Source organism: Marmota flaviventris, chromosome 8, assembly GCF_047511675.1.
Source record: "Marmota flaviventris isolate mMarFla1 chromosome 8, mMarFla1.hap1, whole genome shotgun sequence".
Lineage (NCBI taxonomy): Eukaryota > Metazoa > Chordata > Mammalia > Rodentia > Sciuridae > Marmota > Marmota flaviventris.
Genome location: NC_092505.1, coordinates 112,681,927 through 112,707,766, shown reverse-complemented (window position 1 = coordinate 112,707,766; position 25,840 = coordinate 112,681,927). Strand labels below are relative to the sequence as shown.

The 25,840-nt window shown below is 43.3% G+C and overlaps 1 pseudogene; it reads right to left on the bottom strand.

The window, feature by feature from the left end:
* Positions 1 to 400: 400 nt before the first annotated feature.
* Positions 401 to 16,343, bottom strand: LOC114091399 (transmembrane emp24 domain-containing protein 10-like; annotated as a pseudogene).
* Positions 16,344 to 25,840: the final 9,497 nt, after the last annotated feature.

The window sequence follows — 25,840 nt, the reverse complement described above, 5'->3', positions numbered from 1 at the left end:
GAACTTGGGATCCTCCTACTTTGGCCTCTGCGGTTGCCATCACACCTGGAAAGATTTATTTTTTAATTGGTATGTTCAGGCCATTCACTTCTAATGTGACTATAGAGTTGTGTTTAAATCTACCACCTTTACTTGATTTCCTCTCTTATCTGTTCTCGTGCCTTATCTCTCTTCTTGTCTAGTCCTATTGTTGCAGAACCAGTCCAGATCCTATGGAGTCAGAAAGAAGTCCCCCATTGACTTGTTGGGTGTGCCCGGTGTCCTCCACACCCAAAGAGATCAGTCTGGCAAGAGAGCTCCAACATGCCTTCATGGTGTGGTTGGTAAGAGACCTTAGGCCAGACATGGCCCAGCCATATTCTGCTGGTTGAGATGCCAATGACGAGGAGCTTGGGCCTCATTACTCAATCACCTTCTTGCCCTTGAAGAAGCTGCAAGTAGAAAACTTGCCAGATGGGTAGTTGGAGGAGGCAGAGCATTGACAACATGCTGAAGCACAGGACCCCAGTGTGTTGACTATATTGGTGTCCCATCTCCTCCTCTCGCTACTTCCAGTAGGCAGAACCAATTCTGAGAGGTCTTCTAGGCATGGTAGCTTCATCTCAGAGGTTTGAGCTTCTCAGCTTTTGGGATCTCTTCATAATGTTTCACCTCCTCCCCTCCATACTCCATGTCCAGGATCACCCAGGCCAGGTATCCCCCCTGATTCCTTGGTCTCCAAACACACTTCAAACATGTCATAATCTTCAGTGGTAAAGGCAGCCTTCCCCTTGGATGCATTCCTCTGGGGGTACAGAATATGTCCAGCAGAACCCGTGATCCTGTGGTGGGTGTGTAGGGCACCAGAGGCCCAGACTGGTCAGTGATCTGGCAGGCGCCTGTCACTAGTAGGTCCTTCTGTTTCTCTTTGGGGAGACATTTGTGAGATGGAAAGAAGTTGTGAGGATAGATCTGGGCTGAGCAAGAACTCAAAGGGTGATTCCAAGGGGCGAGAGTCACCTGGAATACCGGGCCAGACAAACCAGACAAGGTGCTGGATGGAGGCTTGTTTGCACACCCATCCCCTCCACCTCCTGCCCAGGGGCCTCTGGTGCTTATCATGTTTTTTAATTCTTCTGTGCAAATCACTAGCTCCTTTATTTTTATTGTTCTCAGTACCGTGATTTGTTTATCTGTTCACCAGCTGATGAACATTTGGGTTGTTTCTGGGTTTGGGTTATTACAAACAAAGTTGCTGTCAATATTCATACGCTGTTGTTTTGTAGACATATTCTTTTATTGCTCTTGGATAAAAACATGGGCGATTGCTGAGTTTTATGGTAAATATTATGTTTAACTTCTAAGAAATTGCTAAATTGCTCTCCAAAATGGCTATCCAATACTTCCTACTAGCAGTGCCTGAGATATCCAGTTTCACATTGTCCATAGTACTTGGCTTTTTTTAAAAGCCTTAGCCATTCTGGTGGTTGGCATCTCATAGAGTTTGATCACATTTCCCTGGTGATTAATGATGCTGGGAATCTTTTCATGTGTTTATTTGTCATTTGTATATTTTCTTTGGTAAAGTATCTATTTAAATAAATTGAATTGCTTCTCGTTATTGTTACTACATTGTAAGAGCTTTTAATTAATGTATTTTGGATATAAGTCCTTTATCAGATAGAAGTTTTGCAAATAGTTTCTCTCTGTCCAAGCTACATTTCATGTTCTTAATGGTATCTTATGAAGGACATTAATTTGAATTTTAATAAAATCCAATTCATAAATTTTCCTTTTATGGTTCATATTTGTTTCTTATTTAAAAATCCTTGAATTTAACTCAAGGTTGCAAGGGTTGTAACCTGCTACCTTCTGTGGATTTTGGAGTTCTAGTTCCCACATATTGATCTTTTATTCATTTTAAGCTAATTCTTGTTTATGATGGTAAGCAAGGGTCAGGATTATTCTGAATCAATTGTTACAAAATTATCCTATTCTCTTTGAATTACCCTGGATTTTTTAAAATTGACATATATGTAGTCTATTTCTGAACTCCATTCTGTTCTGTATTTATGTCTATCATATCCCAATAGTTACAGTGTTTCGAATGCTCTGAAGTCTGAGATCATGCAAATCTGTCAAGCTTACTTTTTATTTTAGTTTACAAATTGGTTTCTTGCTATTCTAGGCCTTTTGCATTTCTGTGTAAATGACAGAGTTGCTGCCACTTACAGTTTTAAAAAGGCCTTCCAGGAATAAGCCAAGCACACAAAACCAAAGGCTGAACATTCTCTCTGATATGTGGATGCTGACACATAATAAATAAGGTATGGGGGGGGGATGGAAATTCATTGGATTAGACAAAAGGAAATGAAGGGGGCATGGGAATGGGAAAGATAGTAGAATGAATTGAACATAACTTTCCTGTGTTCATATATGAATACACCACAGTGAAACTCCACATCTTGTCAACCATAAGAATGAGATCCTAAGTTATATTCCATGTGTGTGTAATATGTCAAAGAACACTCTATTGCCTTGTATATCTAAAAAGAACAACAACATAAAAAATGGTCTTTCAGGTTCTGGGGTGGTAGGAAGGAGGATTACTTATAGATCAATTTTGGGAAAATTTACATCTTAATAATACTAAGCCTCCTAATCCATGAGCATGGTATAAATTTTTATTTATTTTGGTCTTATTTAATTTCTTTCAGTAATGTTTTCTAGTTTCCAGTGTATAGGTCTTGCACATATTTTTCTCAAAAAATATTTTCCTAATTATTTTATTTTCATTCTACTGAAAATGGACTTCATAAAATTGTGTGTTTATTTTTTTGTTGCTAAAAATACAGAAATATTATTTTATTTTATACATTGGCCTTTGTATCCCACTATATTGGTAACAAACTCACTAGTAATGAGACCAGATACCTTTGTCTTGCTTTTAATTTTAAGAGGGAAACTTTCAATCTTAAAATTTGAGGGCTTTTCTATTTACTTTTAGTTTGTTGAGAATTTTATGAATAATGGCTCTTGGATTTTGCCAAATCATTGCTTGATTTATTGAAGTGTTCATATGATTTTTTTTTATTTTTAGCCTATCGATTTAATATTTTAAAACATTAAACTGAATTTGCATTCCTGAGGTTCATTTCACTTGGTCATGATACAGTTTTTATATATTGCTGAATTCAATTTATTAATATTTTTAAGGGTTTTGCATCTTAATCATGCATAAAATTATTGGTCTGTTGTTTTCTTTTCTTGTAATGTTTTGTTTTTCCATCAATGTAATACTGGCCTCATAACACAAGAAGCAATCGTCTCCTCTTTGGGGGAGGTTTTCATTGTTGACAAGGATTTTTTCTCAGTGTGGTGGTCTGGATTGTATTCACTTTCATCTGTTTTAGAGGCATTATATCTTCGTCTATCTGCCATAGTCTTTGTCAAGAAGTCAGCTGTCAGTCTTATTTTTGTTCCTCTGATAAAATCTTTTCATCTTCTTTTGCAGTTTTTTTCTATTTCTAACTTACCTATGAGTTTTGGGGGTGAGGGTGTGATACAATAATGTGTGTGTATTTCTTTCCTTTGCTATTTTCCTTAGTATATCAGGTAATTTCTTCACCAAGTTACAGACTTTGGAATGGTAAGTTGTATTGGTTTCCTCTAGAGGGAATTTTCTTTAGCTTCTGGCAGGAATCAAGGTAGGACATGTCATTCAATCCACTGAGTGACAAGATTCATGGCTGAGTTTCAGTCTTTGTAAGTCCTAACCCTACTTCTGGTTGTGTTTTATTCTTAGAATCTGATCCTTCCAGGATCCCAGCTGAAAGTCCTTGGTCTTTACCAGGCTCTCTCAACTTGCAGACCCTCACTTCCAATTTTTATATCCCCACCACGCTAAGACAATTGATAATTCAGGCACTTAGGTATCGCTTGCTTTAATAGTCTTTATGTGGATTTTTGAACCTAATAAAATTTTAAACCTCAGAAACAAAAAAACCTAGTCTTTATGCTTTAGAGCAGTTTGAATTTTACAGAAGAATTGTGTGACAAGTACAGAGAATTCCCACAGACTCCCTCACCGCACATATACATATAGCACCCAATTATTAGCACCTTGCATTAGTGTGGTGCCTTTGTTATAATTTATTACCTGATGTTGGCATGCTCTTATTAGCTGACATCTGTAGGTTACATGAGGTTTCATTCTTTGAATTGCACATTCCACAGGTTTTGGCAAATATATAATAACATATTGTCACCATTATAGCATCCTACAGAATAGTTTCATTGCTCTAACAATCCCTGTGTTCCGTCTGCTCATCGCTCCCTTCCTCCTCCCAACCCCCATGACAACCACAGGTCTATGATTGTCTTCACAGTCTTTCCCTTTCCAAAATGTCATACAATTGGAAACAACATGCAGGATTTTCAGTAGACTTCTTTCACTAAGTACTTAAGTTGTTTTCCATGGCTTTTTATGATTCAACAGCTCAGATCTTTGTATTGCTTAACAATATTCCATTTCATGGATGTATCCCAGTTTGCTGATCCATTTACCTGTTGAAGGGAGCTTGATTGTATCCAAGTTTTGGCAACTGAGAATAAAGCTGCTATAAACATTAGTATTTTATATTAGTATTAGTATGCAGTTTTTGGGGTAAACAATAGTTTTCCACTCATTTGAAGGATCACAATTCCTGGATTATATGGTAAAAGTATGTTTTATCTTGGAAGAAATAGCCACACTATCTTACAATGGGGCTGTATCACTTTGCATTCTACCAGCAATGAATGAGAGTTTCTGTCACTCGCATTCTTGTCAGCATTTGGTATTGTCAGTATTTTGGATTTTTCCTATATTAATAAGGATACTGTAGCATCTCATTGTTGTCTTAATTTGCAATTCCCTAGTGATCAATGACACTGAGCTTATTTGCCATCTGAACAGACCAAAATGTAAAATACAAAACCATGATACTAGAAGTTCCAAATGAGTTCTTCTTTGCTAAGGTGTCTATTTAGCTCATTTGTCCATTTTTAAATTAAGTTTTTGTTTTATTAGTGTTGGGCTTTAGGGTCTCTTGTATATTTTGGATTCTAGCTCTTTATCAAATATGTATTTTGCAAATATTTTCTTTCAGTCTATCATTTTTCTCTGCATTCTCTTAATAGTGTCGTTCACAGAGTTTTAAATTTTGATGAAGTCCAACTTATCATGGTTATTTTTCATGAATTATGTTTTTTGGTGTTGTCTCCAAAAAGCCATCACCAAACACAAGGGCAGCTAGATTTTATCCTGTGTTATCTTCTAAAAGTTTTATTATTTTTTGTTTTATTTTTAGGTCTGTAATTCTGCTCAGTCTTTTAAATTATCTGCCTACACAGTTTACAAATAAACTTGAGGATTTTAAACAAATGCTTTGACTTCTCTGCAATCTCCTCACCAGAATCTCAACCCCTCCAGTCCTCACTGCCCTGGCAGCCCGGGGTTTTGCACCTGACCCTGTGAGATTGCTGAAAGCTGTGCTCATGTCCGCCCTTTAGCAACTGCTGTTCTTCATGTACAAGCCTCCTGCTCCAGAAGTTCATGGAACTGGAAGTACCTTGAGGGAAAACTATAGAACACTGGATGCAGTCCAGTGAGTTTCCTGTTTCAGATGTCTTGACCCTCAAATCCTGGGTGACTGAACAGTTTTCTAATGTGTTCAAGATAAGATTTTTAAAAATTATTAAATTTATCCTTTTTAGTTGCTTTAGACAAGAGGATTGGTCTGCTATGAGCTAGACTTCTAGAACTGAAAGATATGGCTTAGAAACAGTTTCCATGTACGTTGCTTGCCTAAAACCCTTTTAAAGTTTCCCTACCCAGATGTGGCATGCATGGAGGAATGTCACCTAGGACATCCTTTATCTCTGGTTCATGCCTGTGTTTCTGGCCCACTCTTTACCTCATACATATTGTTGAGAAAACCCATAATTCACAATGGGTTTTTGTTTGTTTGTTTGTTTGTGGTGTTAGGAATGCCTAGAGGCACTCTCCCCTGAGCTACACCCCAAGTCCTTTTTATTTTTTATTTTGAGAGCTCTCACTAAGTTGCCCAGGCTGGCTTGAACTTTTGAATCTCCTGCCTCGGCCTCCCAGTTGCTGGGGTCACAGGCGTATGCCACCATGTCCAGCTCTTCACAGTGTTTTCTCATACTTCTGAGGCTTTGGTCCTGTGTTTTCCTTTTAACCACAGTAGTCTTCTTATACTCCTCCAAAATACCCTACGTGCTATGGAAAGCCCAGGGGCTCATAGGTTGAGACGTCCCATCTCACAGAGTGATTAAAATACATTAGGTCCCATCAGTCAAGCTGCAGAATATTTTGTTAAACAATATAATTGTCTTTTCTCCATTTTCAGTGACAAGAGTGTCAGATTTCTGATGTCAATTGATATCGCCAGTTGAAAGGTTGGTAAAAAATCTTTCATTTGATGCCAAAGAGCTATTTTGATGTTTGACCTTTTTCTTGCCAAATTGACTCATTGAGGGAATGAGGGGGTGGAAAGTGTTGGCTTCTTGAACTCTGTAGTGAGCTCACAGAGTGTGGCAGGTGGAGTACGGCCTTGAACACACATCAAACTCATGATAACCTTCTATGGTAGCCTTGGAATCTTCTTGTTCTATTTGCTTCATGCATCTGTGTCCCTGGAAATGGCATATTTCTAGCAAGAAAGGATTATGGGCTACAAGAGCACAATTCCTTGAAAAAGAATTTTCTGGATGTGAAATTTGAAGCTTTTAAAATGGCTTCGAAGTAGAGCTTTAGTGTAACACACATGAAGTCCTGGGTTGGATCCCCAACAAAAACAAAACGACTCCTAAAATTGAAATTGTCATAAAAAAACCTTACACTTAATAATTCTTAATGCATTTTAATTCTTAAAGTATTTTATTTGAATTGACCCATAAGCCCTAAAATGATCATTGTTTATGTTTCCCACATTTTTAACACTGGAGGTGAAAGAAAACCTGGGAAATCTATATTTTGACTACCAAAATCACCAAATATCTAGGGTAAGGTTCTTAATGTTTAATAAGATTGGTGCTCAAGAATTTAAAACTGCTTAAAATATATTTGAGTTCTTTAAAAATTTTTACTGTAAGTCAAAATACAGTTATTAGAAAAACAGAAGGGCATCTTTTAACAGTCTGAGGGGAAATATTTGATGTTGGAGTTTGTAGCAGGTTTACTAACTTTAAAGAATTAAAACTTTGTACTGGAAGAATTAGAAAATCAGGCACAAATATCTTAGGGGTGGTGAATGGCATGGGCTAGGAAAGGAAGGTGCTCCGGGGCCGTGGGGCAGGTGGCGCACAGATTGCATGCCGAGTGCCTTGGGTCGGGGGTGTTTGACCCAGCGTATTTCCCCTGGTGACTGAGAAGAGGAGCAGACGTGAGACGAAGCTGTTCCAGAGTGCAGGAGAGGTGTTGGGGTGCAGGTGAGGCAGTGGGGTGCAGGTGTGCACGTAGCCTTGCGGGATGACGAGATCAGAGGGCTAGGAGGGCGTGTGCGCTCCCCTTCACTTGGCCACGTCACTCAGCACCAAAGCATGCAGAGGCCAGGGAAATCAGCTGCATGCTTTGTTCAGAAGCTGCAGCAAAGTCAATAGGCTGTGACTTTTGGCGCAGTTACTGTTCGCCTTGGGCTTTTCTTCATGTGGAAGCTTCCTCAGCCTGAGCCTGGTCAGGGATGTGCAGAAAGCACAAACCTTACACTGATACCCTCAGGATATCAGTGGAGAAAGCTGCTGCCCTGCTTAATGGGGGAGGGGCATAAAACCATCACAAACCCCAATCAAGGAGGAGGTAATTATCACGTGGAAAGTTTTAAAATAGGGAGAATATTTTGGGGGGGGAGGGTAAAGGTCAATGCACTTATTCAATTTTTCCTCCCAACTCAAACCCAGCTCTGTTTCTGGGACAAGAGGACCTGTGCCTCAGACTCAGCGCATCTTATTTCCTAGACTTCCAGTTCCAGGGCTCGAGGCCATCTCCTCATGGCCTTGTCTTAATGCACTTTAATTCTTAAAATATTTTATTTGAATTGACCCATAAGCCCTAAAATGATCATTGTTTTTCATGTCATCTTCTGCTGCAGCCAAGGATGTCCCGCTGTCCCTCAAGCACAGTCTGGACTCTTCCAGAGCTGTGGCTCTGCTGGGGAGGTCTATCTCTGTCCCCTGGAAGGCTACCTGGTACCCTGGGGACCCGATTCTCTTTCCCACAACTTAGTCTCCTTTGGCTCCTGTGGTGGTGACCACATCCTGCCATGTTCTGTGGTCAGTACTCTGATGCTCCTCCTGGAGAGTGCTCCCTGGAGGCCTGGGTGGGCTGTGCACCAGTTGTCTCTCTCGGACCTGGCCAAGGACCATGGGGACACGTACACAGCTCTGCTATACACGGTGCTCACAGGCCCTTTTCCAACCTTGGGTGGACAGAGAACAAGGAGCAATTTCTCTAATTTGCAGAGGTAGAACTTAAAGTTCAAAGAGATTCTGCCTCTTACTGTAGGTAGTCACGTGGCCAGGAAGTGGGGCTTTTGAGACTAGAGTTCGGGTCTTTAACTCCACATTCTAACTTTTCCTTACTTGGTTCTGCTTCCATAAATGACTGTGACGCTGATTTAAAAGAACCACAGGTCACCATCTTAACAAAAAGAAAATAAACTCTAAATAACCACTTAGTTTGAAGCCACTGCATGAGCTCGTGGAGAAGGGACTCAGCTCACGGATTAGGATTTGCTGCTACCCTAAACCTGTAAATGAGTTTGACTTTGGATCAGTTAAGGGGATATTTGGGGCTTCATTTTGCTTTAGGTTGGTGTGGGCTCTGATTAAATGCAGCCAATCTCTGCTCTTTCCTATTTATCTTGTCAAGTAAGAGGCTTCCTCTTTCTCCCCCAGAGAAACCTTGAATCTCATCAAAGCAAATGGCAGGCAGGGGTTTTACTTAACGCACGTGGCGAGCCAGCAAGAAGGAGAAGGAGATCTCCAGGATTAAATCTGGGGCAGCACCTCACACAGAGGACAGTCAGTTGTAAGCACAGGACTGACGCAAAGTCATGGCAACACCAGAACCATCAGCCGAGAAAACACCTTGAAAGAGAAACTTAGCGTCCTCGTGTCTTGTAGAGAGTAACGATGAGCCTGCGAGACCTCCATTTCCTGGGGTGGCACTCAAGAAAAAGTGGCCACAAGGCCCAACCCCCATGTGTGGGTTGGGTGAGCCCCTGACCTCTGGGTGCTCTTTGTTCAGAGGTCATAAGGCTGAGGGATGCCTGTAGGGTCCTCTTAGGCCTGTGTTTAAATCCCCTCTTATGGGAAACTGCTCTTGGACAAAAAAATAAGAACACACCCCTTTGATGTTGAACTTCTGACTCCCCTAGGACGTAGGTCCAAGCAGAGTGTTGTGTCTTTCATTTGCCATATGAGTTTCTGCAGGGCCGTCACCACATCAGTGCAGACGCAGCCGAGGAGCAATGTTTTGCTGACAGTTTGGTAACAAAGCAATTCGCTTTGCCTCACTGTTCCCTTGCCTTAGGCTTAAATCTGGGTCTGATCCCACGTAGACATATTTCAGAAGTCCTAGACACAAGTTCCTGGAGAAGTTTTGTCCTGCCCTGATGCTATCAGTGAATTCTCTCTTTGTGTGCCCACCATTTCTGCAGTCCTGGGTGTTATCAGATAGTCTTTGGGAACCCATGTCACTCCAGCCTTGAGTGGCAGGAGGGTGACGTGAGCAATGGCAGCCTTGCCCCCTCCTGTTCATTCAGGACCTTCATCCCTTGCAGGGATGGTTATGGCCACTTCCCAAGGCATCTTCTGGGTACTGCAGCCTCCTGGGGACCTCATCTCATTCTTTGTGGGTGTTCGAGGACCCCTGCTATGTCCACTATACAGATGCCTGAGTCTTCTGGGCTCTGCCACTCATGCCCTCCACACTGAGCGCTGCGGCCCAGGTCACTAGCAGACACTTCTGCATTGAGTGGAGAGCTCCACAGCCCCTTGCAGCCTGCGTGGCTGAGCAGAGTTTGTGCGCCCTCTGCCCTTGGGGCCTTACATCCTGTTAGCAGGGCCCCAAAGCAATACTTCTTTGCCTGCTGCCTTATGGCAGTTTTATTGAAAACAGTTGCTTCAATTGTTACTCTGTAGCCCCCAGAGCTCCTCCCCAGGGTGCTAGACTGAATAGAAGCCAACGACAAAGGCCACGTGCTCTCTGCCTCAGCCCACCATGCCAGCCTCTCCGAGGCTTTGCCATGAGGCCCGTCTTTCCTGCACCATTCCTACTAGTACAAGTTTTAAACATAGTTAAAGATATGTTGAGGATAATTTTGTGTTACCTCATTGTTTTCCTATTGCTGCTGTATCAAATTGTCTCCTTTGGCTCCTGTGGTGGTGGCTTGAAACAACACAAACTTGCCCACTTGTAGTTTCCGATGTCAAGAATGTCTGACGTGCTCTCCTAGGCTCCCACCAGATGCCAGCAGGGCTGTGGACCTTCAGAGGCTTTCAGGGGAGACTTATTTTTCCCAGTTTCCAGAGAACCCCTCATGCCTAGGCTCACCGCCCTCTTTGTTTGCTGAAACCAGCCGTATCTGGCCTGGCTTTCTCACATTCTCGCTTCCATGTACTTTTCCAGTTGTCAAGACAATGCGGTTCCGATGGGCCACCTGGATCGTCCAGGATCATCTCTCTTTCTTGAGGTTATCTGATTCCTTAACTCCACTGGCAACTAAAACTCCTCTGCACTGGGATGTCACATGACCAGAGGTAACAGGGGATAGCCTGTGGCTCTGACCACCCACATTATCCTACCTGTCACATGTGCTTCCTTGAAGGCAAAGCTCAGTCATGGTTGCTCACGTGGGCTCTGTGTGCAGTGGCCGGGGTGGCCAGGCTCAGTGGACTTGGGATTCCATAGCGTGTTCACCCTTGTTGCTGGAGCACACCTTGACCAGACCAGTCCAGCTGCCCTAAGTAAAGCAGCCACTTTCCTGTCTTGCCAAGGCTTCCTGCTGCCACATATTGACCCGCTCTTTCCTTCTTGGGATTTTCCATCCTCTGCACCCTCTGACTCCTTCACCTAATCTGCTGCTGCAGGTGTTGTTGTAATTTGGCAGATCCTTTCAAGGCTTGCAGAACAGAGGTGACACTCATTCACATCCCAGGTGCCAATAGGAGGCTGCGTTGTTTATTTTTGAGCATTTTCCCCTGCTGATCACTGAGTTCTGGGAACGATCCCTGTGGCCACATTGGTCACATCAATGGTCCTTACCTCCACCCAGCTCTGGCCTTCCTCACAAGCAGGCAGGTCACAGCTGCAATTGCCACACTTGTTGTCCATAGCTTTAAAGACCCCCGGCTTCCAGGCTGCTTAAACTGACCTTGATCCACTCTCACCTCAATGCAAGAGCCCTTCAAGGCATAGGAGAACCAACATGGTCCTAGAAGAGCCAGACAGGCAGGGTGAGCCAGAGCCACAGTTGGAGTCCTCACTCTCTGCACCGTGACCACTGCAGAGCTGTGCGCAGGCTATCAGTTTGTCTTGGCCTCAGGGACCATTCCTGGATCAGTGAAATAGTTTGGATACCTTGTGAGATATTTGTGTTGCCTGCATGTCCAGCTTGCCCAGTCTTTGTCCTACAGAAATTCATTGATGGAGTGATGCTAACTGGCTTCCCTGGGGCCCTCTCTGAGTTTTCATGCAATTTCATTTCTGTATCAGCTCGGGTTTTGGTGTGCACACGTGCTCACACACACATGGGCTCACTCACATACAGAGTGCTAATGCCACAGCTAGTCCTTGGTAGCATATGTTAAAATAAAACAAAGGAAAACCAAACCAAACACCAGCAACTTTCCCCTGATTCAGAGCTGGGCAGCTCATTTTCTATGAAAGCACATGATATTTGGAATGAGCATCTCTTGAGGATAGCGTAAATTTTGCAAAAATTCCCTTCTTGGCATAATTTTGATCTAATTTATATGGAAAATATGAGAGCTTTAACTTAATTTAAGATGGAAATGTAACCCATTTACAATATCTGTACACCTAGGTGAATAATAATTCATCATTCTTGTGTGGTGCAAAGCATCTCCCAAGTTTGGATTTCTCATTTTGCAAATCCCTTGAGAAAGAGACTCTCAAGAGGAAAGTGAGAAGCAGAGAGCAGCAAGTGGTTTGTGAGCCCCGCAGCTAATTTGAGCATCAGTGATACCCTAAGCAGCATCCCGCTGCCATCTGTAATGAAGAGCACACTTATTTCTAATTTGTAGCTTTCCTCCCCTTTCTGATTATACAAGATGGTTCATTCATTATTAATTCGGTTTGTCAGACAGCACAGTCCTCCAAGTGTCAGGCCTCCTAGCTTCCAGGCAGTGAGTTTGCATTGGAGCCATGAAATTTCAGAATGTGCACATCAGCAAGCTCTTATCTGCACCTGATTAAAGTTGGAAAGACCAACTTACCAGCCTTAAAATAATTCTACATGAAGCAGCAGGACACCTTTCTATATTTGTTAGTATTGGAAAGAAAGTAGACTAAAAAAATAATCATTACTTTTCTTTCAAATTACATCTGATTTAAAAGGGAATGAGGGAGAAAATGATTCCTCTTTGTCTCTACCAAATAATGTAGAAACTGAAAATATAAGAAAGGAAGTGGACCCCAAGTTTACTTTGAAGAGAGTCAGAGTTTAAATAGACATATACTCATGTACACATTGAACAGTGACCCTGGCTCTGTAGTGCCTCTGACTTAATGTTAGCTAGATCATGGTACCACCTTGTTGCTGAAAGAGGGCTACACTGGCCACATAAGGGTTCAAACTGGCATGGCTCTCAAGAAAGGTGGGAATCTAGGGGTCTGTTCCTGGGTCATGTGACTTCTCTCTAGGGCATATCTGGAGAGAAGAAAATAATGCAATATGGGAAATAGAGCAGGAGACTGGGCATTTCAAAACAGCAATTTTTATGCAAATGACTGAGAAATGGTCTAGTTCCTAATCATTTGAATGCACATTGGACTTGTTTCCCTTTTGCAACCATGTAGCTTTGGAGGAAGTGGGTAAATAAAAAGACAGATGAGAAAGTCTAGACTTAAATTCAATTAGCACATTTCCAACTATGCCAGCTGAGGGTATTTTTAAAAAAATTTTTAAATTTGTTTTAATTAGTTATACATGACAGTAGAATGGCCAGTTGAGGTTTTGCCCTTCTTTTCTTCTTTTTACTCATCAGAAATCCAAAACTTGTCAATCAAAAAAATCTCTGGATGAGCTCTAACCCTGAAGGAGGTGCCCACATGTGTAGCAGGAAATGACCCACAGTCGACTTTGGGGGCTTGTACTCTCCTGCAGGGTGTTTGGTGAGGAGAAGCAACAGTGGTGGGGGAGCTATGAAGGGTTGCTTGCATGGATTTACCAGCCAAAAGAATTAAGCAGACAGAGTAATCCCACAGAGAGCCTGAACCCAACACACCATTGGGGATATCCAGGAGGTCTCATCTTCCTAGAGGGTGGAGCTGACATGGGTGGCCAATGATTTCATCCCCCAAATTGAAAGGAAACAATAAAGGTCATTGCTGCTCTATGCCAATAGTTCTCAACTAGGGGAAGAGGGGATAGTTTTGCCTTCTAGGGGATATTTGGCAGCAGCTGAAGACACTTTGGTGTCACAACTGGAAAAAGGAACCTTGTTAGGAGCAGAGAAGAAACCAGCAACAAATTGGGGTGAGTGAGCCAGGCTTTTCCACAACCTGGTTGAATACCTTGTTTCCTTCTGTAAAATAGACATAATTGCACTCACTTTACTTGGTTATTGTAGGCATTAAATGAGACAATGTATGGAAAGTACTTTTCACAGTGGGTGACACAGAGTAATCCCTCTACAAATGATCACCATCATTATTAACATTATTGTATTATTCTTAGTAGTGGTATTACATTATTTCATTAACTTTGTTTTTTTTTTCATTTGTTCTTTTTAGTTATATGTGATAGTAGAATGCACTTTGACATATTGTACATACATGGAGTATAACTTAACATTCTTGTGGTTACACATGATATGGAGTTTCACTGGTTGGTATTCATATATGAACACAAGAAAGTTATGCTGATTCATTCTACTGTCTTTCCCATTCCCATCCCCCAGTGTTACATTATTAAGTCAAAGGAATTGAGTATTTGGGGAAGCACTGAACAATGAATTTCTGACAATCTCTGAGCAAAAGATGCTAGTGAAAAATGATGTGAGGAGGATTTCAGAGCTTAATGTGGCAGCAGTGGAAACTTTTGACTGGATTATAGTTTAGTAGCAAGTACACCAAACTTGAAAGTATGGAATAGAAAACAAAGATTAAAAAATGAATATAAAACTAAGAGCGATCTTAAAGCTCATGGTAGCATTATACAATGGAAATGTAATGGGAGGCCCACTTACAGTTTTTAATATTACAGCATTCCCACTAACAAGTGAAAAGAAACAGACACATTCGTTTTAATAATACATTTTAGTTAACCCACTGCATTCAAAAATGATCATTTCAAGATGTAGCTGAACTCAGGTCAGCGGCTTGTTGCTCAAAAGCCAATATCTGGGAGATGAGAGTTTGTGGAAGAAAATCAGTTTTCTTCAAGGGTTGGCACCCTGGAAAATGGAGGGGGGCTACAACACATCTTCGTGTGCACTGGCCACACCTGAAGTGCTTAACGGCCACACATGGCCAGTCACTATCATCTTGAATAAAGAACATAGAGAAGATACATTTTTAACATGTCAAGGGTGACAAAAATATGTCTTTGAAGCCATACCCAGAGCAAGGAGGGTAAGACAGAGGACGCAAGCCTGCCAATGAGAGAAGAGAGTTTAATGTTAGTATTCCTCGACTATTTCTTAAACTACGGTCACTATCCTCTCTTATGAAAATGTATTACTCATCAGGTATAGTTGGACCTCTCCTTAGTTTAAAGTATTTAAAGGTCAAAGTATTTGATAAAGTATGAAGAGATCATTTTGAGTTCCAATAATGAATTAAAAGTCTGTCCCTGGAGAAAGGATGTCTTCTAGGCCTGAGAGACTGTGAGTAGGGTGGAGGAATTCTGAATGGCAGCAGGGGTGAAGACCACCAATACCAGGAAGAGGCAAATATGTACTGATTTTCAAAAGGGGGAGGACTAGTGGTACCCCCACACATGTTGAGGACCCTCTGTGAAAGTCATGCTCTGGGTCCTAGGTTCCTTATATCTATAGACCAGGAGATCAAATCATGCAGATTCCAGGGTCCCTTTGTGTTCTGATACTTATCATTCTATAAGATGATCCAAAGATGGGCATTGAGGGAAAAAGGATATGATCACTAGGGTCCAGCAATAGCTTACAAAAAACAAATAACACCAGTGCAACCTCACACAGTTCCTCTTGTGAGAAGGTCTCTGATCACACACAATCTGGAAAGGCCAGGATCATATAGCATATCTGGATTTCAGCAAGAGATTTGGAACTGCTATTTAATGAGCACCCACTACTAATTTGTCATTATAAATAGATACTTAGTGAGCATCTACTATATTTTAGACACTGGGGATATGATAGTAGATAAGATGTTTCTCTCTCTCTCTCTTTTTTATTTTTTTATTTATTTTTTGATACCAGGAATTGAACTCAGGGGCACTTAACCACTGAGCCATATCCCGAGCCTTTTTTTGTGTTTTATTTTGAGACAGGATCTTGTTGAGTTGCTAGGGCTTCACTGAATTGCTGAGGCTGGCTTTGAACTAGCAATCTTCCTACCTCCATCTCCCAAACCACTGGGATTACAGGCATGTGCCTCTGCACCTGGCTGATAAGATATCTCTTAAGAGACTAAATATGCAAGCTTGATTAAAGAACATGTGGAAAATCTGAGCAAATCAGATTTGAGGGATCCCTCAACTCAGTCATGAGATATCACAGAAGGTTTTCTCGAGAGAGTGACTTCTAAGTGGACACATAAATACGCTAGCCAGGAATGGTTTTGGGATGTGATAGCAAGGAAAATATCTCAGGAAGAAGAAACAGGGGGTCTGGAGGCTCAAATGTTAGAAGCAGGCTAACTTGAGAAGCAATGCTTCTCAAACTTCACCAGCACAAGAATCCCCTTGAGATCTTGTTAAGACACAGGTTCTGTCCCAGAGACTCTGCATTTCTAACAAGCTTCCTGATGCTGCTGGCCTGTGGATGTCATGTTACACACCAGCATAGAGCACGAAGAAGGAGACAGTGATAAAGTTGTGGGCCTGATCTGAATCACACAGGGCTTTTTCGATCATGTTGAGGGCTTTGAACTTTTATTTTAAGGTCATTTAGTAGGGCCAAGACATGATCAGCTCTGTGCTATTGGTAGAGAGGAGAATGAATTCAAATGAGCAAATCCAGAAGCAGGTTAGTTGAAAGCTGAGATCCCACATGGACTGCTGATGGGGGTCTGGACCAGGAAAGTGGTGTTCCTAGAGATGAGATGGAATGGATAGACTCAAGCAGCATTTAGGTGCTGCATTGATAGGACCTGATCATGATGAACTTGGTATGGGTGCCAAAAGGACAGAAGGTGTCAGGAATGAGGTCTTGACAACCTGGGGACCCAGCATGGACAATGTGGGGGAGGGTCACATACTAGGTGGGGAAAGCAGGAAAAGGAGGGGGTGTGAGGGCCAGTAAGGTTAGCATGCTTTTAGACACGCTGAAATGGAAGTATCAGAGACGTCCACCTGGGGACATCCACCAGGAAGGTGGACACACAGGCTGGGCACTCAGAAGACAGCAGGGAGCTGAAATTACCAACTTAGGAGCTTCCCCCATGGAATGAGTAATGGGGGGTTGAGAATGCATGGACCCCAGGGGAAGAGAGGGTTTAGAAGTTGTACTCAGATACCTGGAGAGTTGGCATGTATTATTGAAGAGTTATCTTGTGTGTTTCCAGATGAAAGGATCTGAATTAATAAGGTGATATTACAAGGAGGTGGATTTGGATTCTTTGTCAGGGAAGAACTTTCTTGTGGTTTCGGCTGACCCATAAAGGCACAGGGAGTTCCTCATTCACGGAGGTCTCTAGCAGAGGAGGAAAGTCCACTTCTCAGCGAGACTGGGAGGCCGTTCACCTGTGCCACGGGGGTGGGGTCTATTGGTCTCTGAGGCAGCGGCTGCTAGCTGCACTGTGGAGTGGATCTTAAAAACGCTGAGTCTCCCACTCCTGGAGCTCACATCCAGGGCTCTGGAATTCCATGTTCTGAAAAGAGTTTCTAAAACATTCTGTGTGTACTTGGATTCTTAAGCTCAGATTAAGTTATCTCCCGACTTAGGTTTTTCAAATAACTTTTCTCATCCCTAGTATCTTAATGTATGCATTTGCGCAGAGACAGAAGCAGCCCCCAGCACCAAGAGGAGGCGTCTCCTGGGCTTCCACCTTCTACCTCTGGGTCAGGGTTCCTTTCGCAGGTGCCATCCAAAGGGAGCCAACGTCACCTGCTTTCTCTGTGCTTACAGTACAGTGTGGTCGGTTTCACAGAGTGGCTTGTTAAATAGGAAAACAGGCCATTAACAAGCACAAGCTCAGGGCCACCCAGGTCAACCGGCTTTTCCTTAATTGAAGAAAAAGCAAACATGCAGGTTCCTTATACAAACACTGATATTTAACATTTAGCTCAGCCCTCATGATTCATTAAGAAAAGGAAATTTAATAAAGCCAGGCAAATGTGACTACAGGAAAAATCTGCCTCTGGTGAATCTGGCTGTTTGCAAGGACGTTGAGTAAAAGAGAAATCAATTTCTGAAATAAAGCTGCTAAATATAGACTATGATCATCATTACAAATATGGTTTATTTTATTTCTGACGTGACTGTCTTTTCTGTCTTCTACTCTGTGTCTTCGGACTCTTGGAATACACATTAAAGAATGTCCCTGCACTTGTTCCTTTGAACACCTTGGAACACTGGTGTCCAAGATCCTAGCTATTTCTGATTTCCAAAAATAAAGATGGATTTTTTAGGAGATGCATTTTGTGGTTCAGAATTGTGAGAAATGAAGTAGGCACAATAAATTAGCAGTGGGGTGTGGGGGCACAAAGTAATGGAAAACAGACCTAAGAACTGGGAAAGTGTAGCCGCCTGGGACCAGTTAGTGAAGGGGCAGGCAGCTCTGCACACCTCGGTGTCCCTGGGGCATCCCTGGGGCAAAGGACGTAATCTATTTTAGAAAGCTTCCCATCCAGAGAAATGTCTAAACATGCCACCAAGTAGTGTCTGTGCCTAAAAGGCAAAGCAGTGAACAGGGGCATGCTGGGGAGGAGAAGCATTAGGGATTAAAACCCTGAGATGCTGCTGGGTGTGGAGGCCACACAAGTAACACCAGTTACTGGGGAGGCTGAGGCAGGAGGATAGCAAGTTCCTGATCAGTCTGGGCAACTTAGTGAGACCCTGTCTAAAAATAAAAGTTAAAAGCAAAGAGGGAACTAGGAATACAGCCAGTGGTAGAACACTTGCCTAGCATGCACGTGGCCCTGGGTTCAGTCCCCAGTACTGAAGAAGACTCAAGCAAAAACAAAATAAAACAAAAAAGTGGACGTTTTGCGAGGTAAAAGGAAACACAAAATGACAGACAGTGGTAGCTGCGTTCTTTAGGGTCATACAGCTCTAGGCACATGGTTTTACAACTTAGTCAAGGCGAATTATAAAAACAGAATGCACACCCTGGAAAGTGGCAAGGCTGGTCTGACCATTTGTGCTGACTTTGAACCTAGGGAGTGAGACTACGCACAGTCAGACTCCCCTCCAAGGCTCCCCTTCGAACATGGGTGGTGGGAACATGGGCGGTGGGCCCTTGCGTCTTCCAGCTGCCTCTCCTCCCGCTGAGCCAAATAAACACCACCGAGGTCACTTTCTATCTCCCCTGCTCTTGTTCAATCAGGTGCAAGAGGGTGTGAGCTTAAGGGTGACAGCTGAAGACTGAAGGGCTCTGTCACTGGCTACCAGAAAGCAGGTCAAGACAGCGTAGAAATGGAAGCCATCCGGCAACAGACAGCTCATGAAGTGACAGCTGGGTTGGGGCCATGCTGATGGTCCTGTCCACAACATGGACTCCAGTGCAATGTCCCCCACGTCCCCAGTCCTGTAGAAAAGCAGCTGGTCCTGAAAATGTTCTGAAGACCGCAGTTATGGTCATCCCAGCTCACGGCAGTGACTTACTCTATTGCTTTCACCAGCAGAAGGGTACCGGAATCAGCAGAGTCCTCAGTTACCCTAAAAAAATTAATGTAATAGTTTTTGTTTAATTAGGTTCAGAAACCCTAAAGCCACGGGGGCAAAATTAGAAGGGATCTAGGCCTGCAAACAGGAGTGCGGAGTATATGGTGTAAGGTGGAATACTTGATGCACTGCACACCCAGAACTCCTGAGTTCTCTCTGCTTGGTTTGCAGGTGGAGCTTGGTTATGAGCCACACTGTGTCAAAATACTTAGTGACTCACTTGTGCTATAACTGGAATATTTTAGGATTCTTTGCTAGGGTGAAAAGAGCAAAATTCTCTCTCTCTTCTTCCTTCCCTTGGCCCCTCCCTCCATCCCTGCTTTTCTTCTTGTGTTCTTTCCCCTTCCATTTTAACCTTCTTTTCTCTAAAACACTTCTTTTTTTGAGCTTGTGCTAAGTAATGTGCTCATTCTGGAAGCACAACTCTAGGACTCTGATATGACATGATCAGATTTGGGTTCCATGGGTGGTGACTATAAGGTTAGGGCAGCAGCTAGGTTGGGCCACGCACAATGGCCAGACCTTAAGGTCACACCCAGAGTGTGAGCTCTCATCTAATGCACAATAGTGAGGGTTCAAGGTTTTATATGCAATACAAGTTATCATGGTGTCTGGTCAGATTTTATGACTTTCATACTTGGAAGTAACTTATTCTCACCTAGTTGGCATTATTTCATTCATGCTTTGTAATATTTGTTAACAATAAGTGCTCCATCTAAAGCACTTTTCCCTGCTTCCAGGTCTCCCTGATAGTCTGACATCCCACATCCCCGAACTCTCCATGGAATTATTAGCTATGGTGGAGTTAGAAAAGTCTGTAGCAAGTGGACTTTGTTACTAATGATTTATTTATAAATTGGTCTGTTTATCCCAATGTTGTAAAGAATTATTTCCCAGGGTATCATTAACTGGTTGGATGCCACTTTGGGGGCTCTGGAGAAATAGCTGTATGGTGGGCAGGGCATGGGCAGGGCATGGGCTGTGCAGGTGACTGGGCCAAATTTTGAATTCTCCATGTGATCCTGGATGAGCTTGTGTTACCTGAGTCTCATATTAAAAAAAAAAAAAATAAGTGTAAAGTTGGGATAATGGGGTCATTTTGAAGATTAAATGGTAGCATTTGTGGAAAGCATTTAGCACATAGTAGTCATGATAGTGAGGATGATAGTGATGAGTAGAATGATGGGGAGGTAATGACAATGACGATGATGGTGTCCATGGTGGTGGTGATGATAAAGGTAGTGGTGATGATAGCGGGGATGAGGATGGTGGTGATGATTATGACGGTGATAATGGTGGTGAGGATGATGGTGAAGATGGTAATGATGATGGTGGTGATGATGGTGGTGATGGTGGTGATGATAATGGTGGTGAGGATGGTGGTGAAGATGCTAATCATGATGGTGGTGATAATGGTGCTGGCATAATGGTGGTGATGATGGTGGTGATGAGGATGGTAGTGAGGATTACAGTTGATCTGAGATGCCATATGGTATCAGTGGTTAAGATCATAGATTGAGGAGCCACACTACATGGGTACAAATCCTGCCTCTACCCTGTAATAGTTGTATGGTCATGGACAAAGTTATTAGCTATCTTTTGCTTTGTAACAAATTACTTGAAAACTAAATGGCTTGAAACATATCATGTCACAGTTTTGGAGGGTCAGGAATCTTGGCATGACTTAGCTGTGTCATCTGCTTCTTGTGTCCACTGTTTCTTAAAAGACTGCAGTAGAGGCATTGATCTAAGGTCTGTGGTCTCATCTCATGGGCTCAATGGGGAAGGAGCCACACCAAGCTCACTCCCATGGCTCTAGGCAAGGTTTTGCTCCTTTGGTACTGTTGGACTTGGAGTCCGAGTTTTTTGCTGGCTGCTAGCTGGAGGATACCCTTACCGAGAGTGTTTCTAGCGCAGTAGCTTGCTTCATCCAAGTCAGAGGAAAGAGTCTACTAGTGGAGTAGATGTCTTTGTGATCCGATCATGGAAGTGATATCCCATTACTTTTGCTGTAGTCTGTTTGTTTGGCAGGAGTCACTAGGTCTAGCTCACACCCAAAGGGATAGAGCTACACAGACTGTGAATACCAGGAAGGGAGGGAAACCACTGGGAGTCATCTGAGAAGTCAGACTCTGTCCCTCAGTTCTCCCCTCTGCCAGATGGAATTAATGACAGTAAGTACCTAACAGTGCCATCGATGGTACTGTTACAGTTTAAGGTGAGAGCGTGTGTGGTGATACCAAAGGAGCACAGTAGAGCGGCTGGAGTCCAGGTTGTTTTTCTCCCAACAAGATGGGTAGGAGGGGCAAGTCACTCTGTCAGTCTGGGTGGCTGTCTTTATCTGTGATTGAGTGCTTTTGACTTTATCAGGATTGATATTCATGATAGGGAGCACCCTCATGTTGGGCAGTCAGAGCAGGGGCTGCCGTGATCAGTGGCAGGTGGTATTGGGTTATCTTGATGGGCCAGCTGCATGTCAGCCTCAGAAAATGGTCTCCAGTCCCATCTAGACCCACACCTCCGTGATGCCACCATGCTTCCAAATCACTTAATGACTTGCGGTCCACAGAGCTCTGGGCACTGCTGTCCTCACTCACATAACTTTTTACCAAGGCGGTCTCTAAGCCAGCACGCTAAAACCATGGAGATAGGAGTCCATTTCATATGGCAGGATTATCGTGTCCTGTGGTTGTAAATGGTGTGAGCGAGTGTGTCTACACATAGCCGTAGCACAGTTCAGGGGCAAATTCCATTAAGTGTGTTTTTAAGAAGTCAACCAATGCTATGGCAGGCATTCGTTACCAGAATGGAAATTTAGCCTGCAATTGTTCCTGGCAGACCTTCTGGGTCCCCTCCAGGAGCTCACATGTGCCTTCAAACAAAATGTCACCCACCGAGGTGGCAGCGTCCTTGCTCTGTCTGTTGATCACGACTCCCCGTGTGACTTGTCTCTTCCCTAATGCGTCTAAGTACCTGGTACTTTCCTATGCAGGAAGCTTATATGAACTAATTAACATTTAATGAGAGGAAACCAGCTGATTAGAATGCTTTCCGTGGTACTTTAGCTAATAAATGTTGTATACCCTTTTGACGCATCCCTCAACACGGGGGTCCCCCTCCCACCCACCCTCTCTTCCTCAGCTCTGCCCTGCTCCAGGGCTTTCTGCAGTCACCTGGATGGACTGATTGCCTCAGTTAATTTAAGGAAAGTTTTGGGCCAAATTATTGAGGTAAATATTTTGATTAAATTTTGCTTAGAGCAGTGTGGATGAAGCTTCTGAATCCAAATCAAGACCAAAGTTTTCCAAACACACTGAAGGAGAGAAGTGAGCCTTTGATGAAAACCGAAACCCGCTCTGCAGAGTCCCAGGCAGTTGACAATGGCTGGCCTGGATGATGCAGGTGATCAGGGCTATGCCAGGTAGCTTGGGGACTCAGCCGTGGGGGCAGGAGGTGAGGTCCTTCCCCATTATCCAGACTGGCCATTCAGTACCTACCCCTGCCTTCTAAACTGTGGAAAGTGTCCTGTCCTGGGATGACTCAGGTGTTTGCATCAAACCTTTAATCAGCTGTTATCAGCGGACGGCCCCGTACAGCATGGCCAGCTTGTTTTATGAACCGTCTACCCGGGGTCCAGTGGTCAGATCCCAGGGGGCAACATGGGCTTGGGTGGAAGTGCACTGTCCATGAAGGGGCCAAGGCTACACTTCACAGAATTAGGATGATTTCTGTTGTGTTTTAGCAAAACCTCATGATTTTAGCGTCACTATGAGGCTAGGATCTACAGGACCTGAAGGAGACCCCAAGGAAGGTGTGGGTATCTGCTGCTGTTTCCGGGGCTTACTCCTGCTTGCTGCCTCGGTACAATTTTCAGTGTCGCAAGGCTTTGCAGGAATATTTTAAGCTGCAGGGTCACTGTTTTTGCTAAAAACAGATGGATGACGTATGAATCCACCCGAATGGAACCATGTAGATAGAAATTGTCAAGAAACAACCAAGGGAGAGATCGAGCCCAGGCTCTGTCTCACCTACCTCAGCTCAGCTTCCCTCTAGGCACCACCCACGCCGCTGTCCAGCGTGATGCAGGAAGGGGCAGGTGCACCATCATCAGCTGCAGCACTAGTTGCCAGAAAAGCTAACTTCTGCCTTGTTTTAGAAAAAGCTGCTGCATCAAGAGCAATGGGATTCTTCTTCCCCTTTCTCAGTGTTTGTCCAGAGTGCCCCCCACTACAAAGTGTGGTCTAGATCTTATGTCAGAGGGCACCATCTGCATAGCCCTGTTTATCCTGGATGAAGTCTCTGCTGTCCTTCTTTGCCCCATCTGTCCCTTGCTTCTTGAAGAAGACTTGCAGACTTGAGCTGGACCCTGCTTGTTGGGAGCATGGAATTCCCTCACCATGAGCCCTGCAGACAGTGGCTGTAGCCCCTGGAGCTGCTCAGTTCAGCTCTATTGCCTGGTGTCTCACTAACCAGGGTGTCCAGTGAGAGCTCAGGTTCAAGGTGGTCTGAGTAACTCTTTTCATTATTGACCATTTGCTTTAATCTTCTGATTGACATTGGATCTCTTGTCATCGGGAAGGAACATGATGTAGAAAGAGTATGTGTTTGGGGAAGTGCTCGCTGACAAGGACTTGGGAACCTGCTCCTGGGGGATGAGCCATGACTGTGCCATTGACATTCTGATATTTGCCCTGTGTGTACGTGGGCACCTCCCTTAAGCATCACGCACAACCCATGTGGCCTTGTGGTGGCGCTGAACTTCCACCTGGGAGTGGAGGTAGACAGCCATGTGAGGAGAGAAGACCAATTTAGGCATGGCGACAGCCTCCATAGAGAACTGTCACTCCAACATGTAGATGTTCCAGGAGGGACAAGTCACAGGCACACATCCAATCACGCAGTACACGTCAAATGGGTTTTGTAGCATTCAACCTGGGCCACTTTCCAGACCTTCCACTGTCCCTAACTCTGTCCACTACTCTTAGAATGAAGCTTATTTCTCACGGTGTGGCTTCGGTTTACACTGACTTAAAAAAAAATGTCTTTAAATGTACGTTTCTGGTTTTCCAATCTTGAGAAGACTGATTAAAAAACGGATGGTGGAATGAGATGGACATCACTACCCCAAGTACATGTATGAAGACACAAATGGTGTGAATATACTTTGTGTACAACCAGAAACATGAAAAAATGTGCTCTATATATGTGTACTATGAATTGTAATGCATTCTGCTGTCATATATAACATATTAGAATAAAAAAATTAAAAAACCATCATGCGAAAGTATCATGTCTGTTCCATTGTTGTAAATGTTAGAATTTTGGATTGGAAAGACAACCAAATGTACACCTTTTGAATCATTTAATCATCAAAGTAGTAAAATAAATAAATGTATGATATAATGAAACAAAAAGATGACCAAGTAGAGGATTATCAAATTGAAAAAAAAAATGAATTAATAGATGAGGGGTAGCATTGGGAGAAAACCTAATTGGCCACATATTAATGGCAGCAGTGTGTGTGAGGAACATAAAATTAAATTTCATTTAATAAAGTTTCACTTGCACGTGTGTGCTTAATGAGCAGGTGACTTTCATCAATAGAAAGAGCAAGAGGTAAGATTTCAAATGACGGAGATGATCAGACTGCCTGATGTGATGAGTAGAACTGAGTATCTATGACAACACACATGGCTACTGCTGGTGGCTGTGGTGTACTCTCAAGAAAAGCCTACATGTGAGGATCATGGTGTCTTCTTTTACCAGGTTTAATGCCGCTGTAGTTGGTACTCAGTGCTGATGGCCTGCTAAGTCTGCCTCTCCTGAGGCTGGCTTCACTTGGGCCAGATCACCCTGCAACAGCATAGAGTCAGGGTAAGCTGGCTCGATGAACATTCCCCAGCCCCTCGTCCTAATGAAAGGAACAAGGACACTGGTCACTACTGTCTTTACCAATGGCCTCACAGTTAGGGTGAGAACTGGTGGAGTCTAAGCTGAGAACCACCTGGGCCTACCTTCCCTGCCCTATTGAAGTCTTCAAGAAGAAAGAAAACAACTTGAAGGGGAGCAGCTGATAATTACGACTTTTAAATTTGATCAGCCAATGGTAGCTCACAAAGGATAAGAAGATGTCACCACCTGCTTCTGTGAGTGAGCCTGTCAAGTTGCTAGCTTAAGAAGTAAAAAATATACGTATCTTACTAAAGTCCCATATTGGTATTTTATTATGCCCTTGGCTTCAAATACCCATGCACTCATTTATTTGCACAGCCAACATATATTTACAAAGCTTGCTAAGTGCTGGGTACCACTCTGGGAACATGTGAGCAAATCACTAAGTCCCTGCCTCCTGGACTACGTGCTCTGGGGACAACAGGGAGCAAGGGAGCTGTGAAACACATCAGCCTGAAGCCTGGGAAAGTGACCTGGGGTGCAGGGGAGAAGGGCAGGAGAGGTAATAGTTTCAAACAGCATATTCAGGGAATGACCTGCTGACCACAGTATGCCAGTCATGACCTTAAGGAGC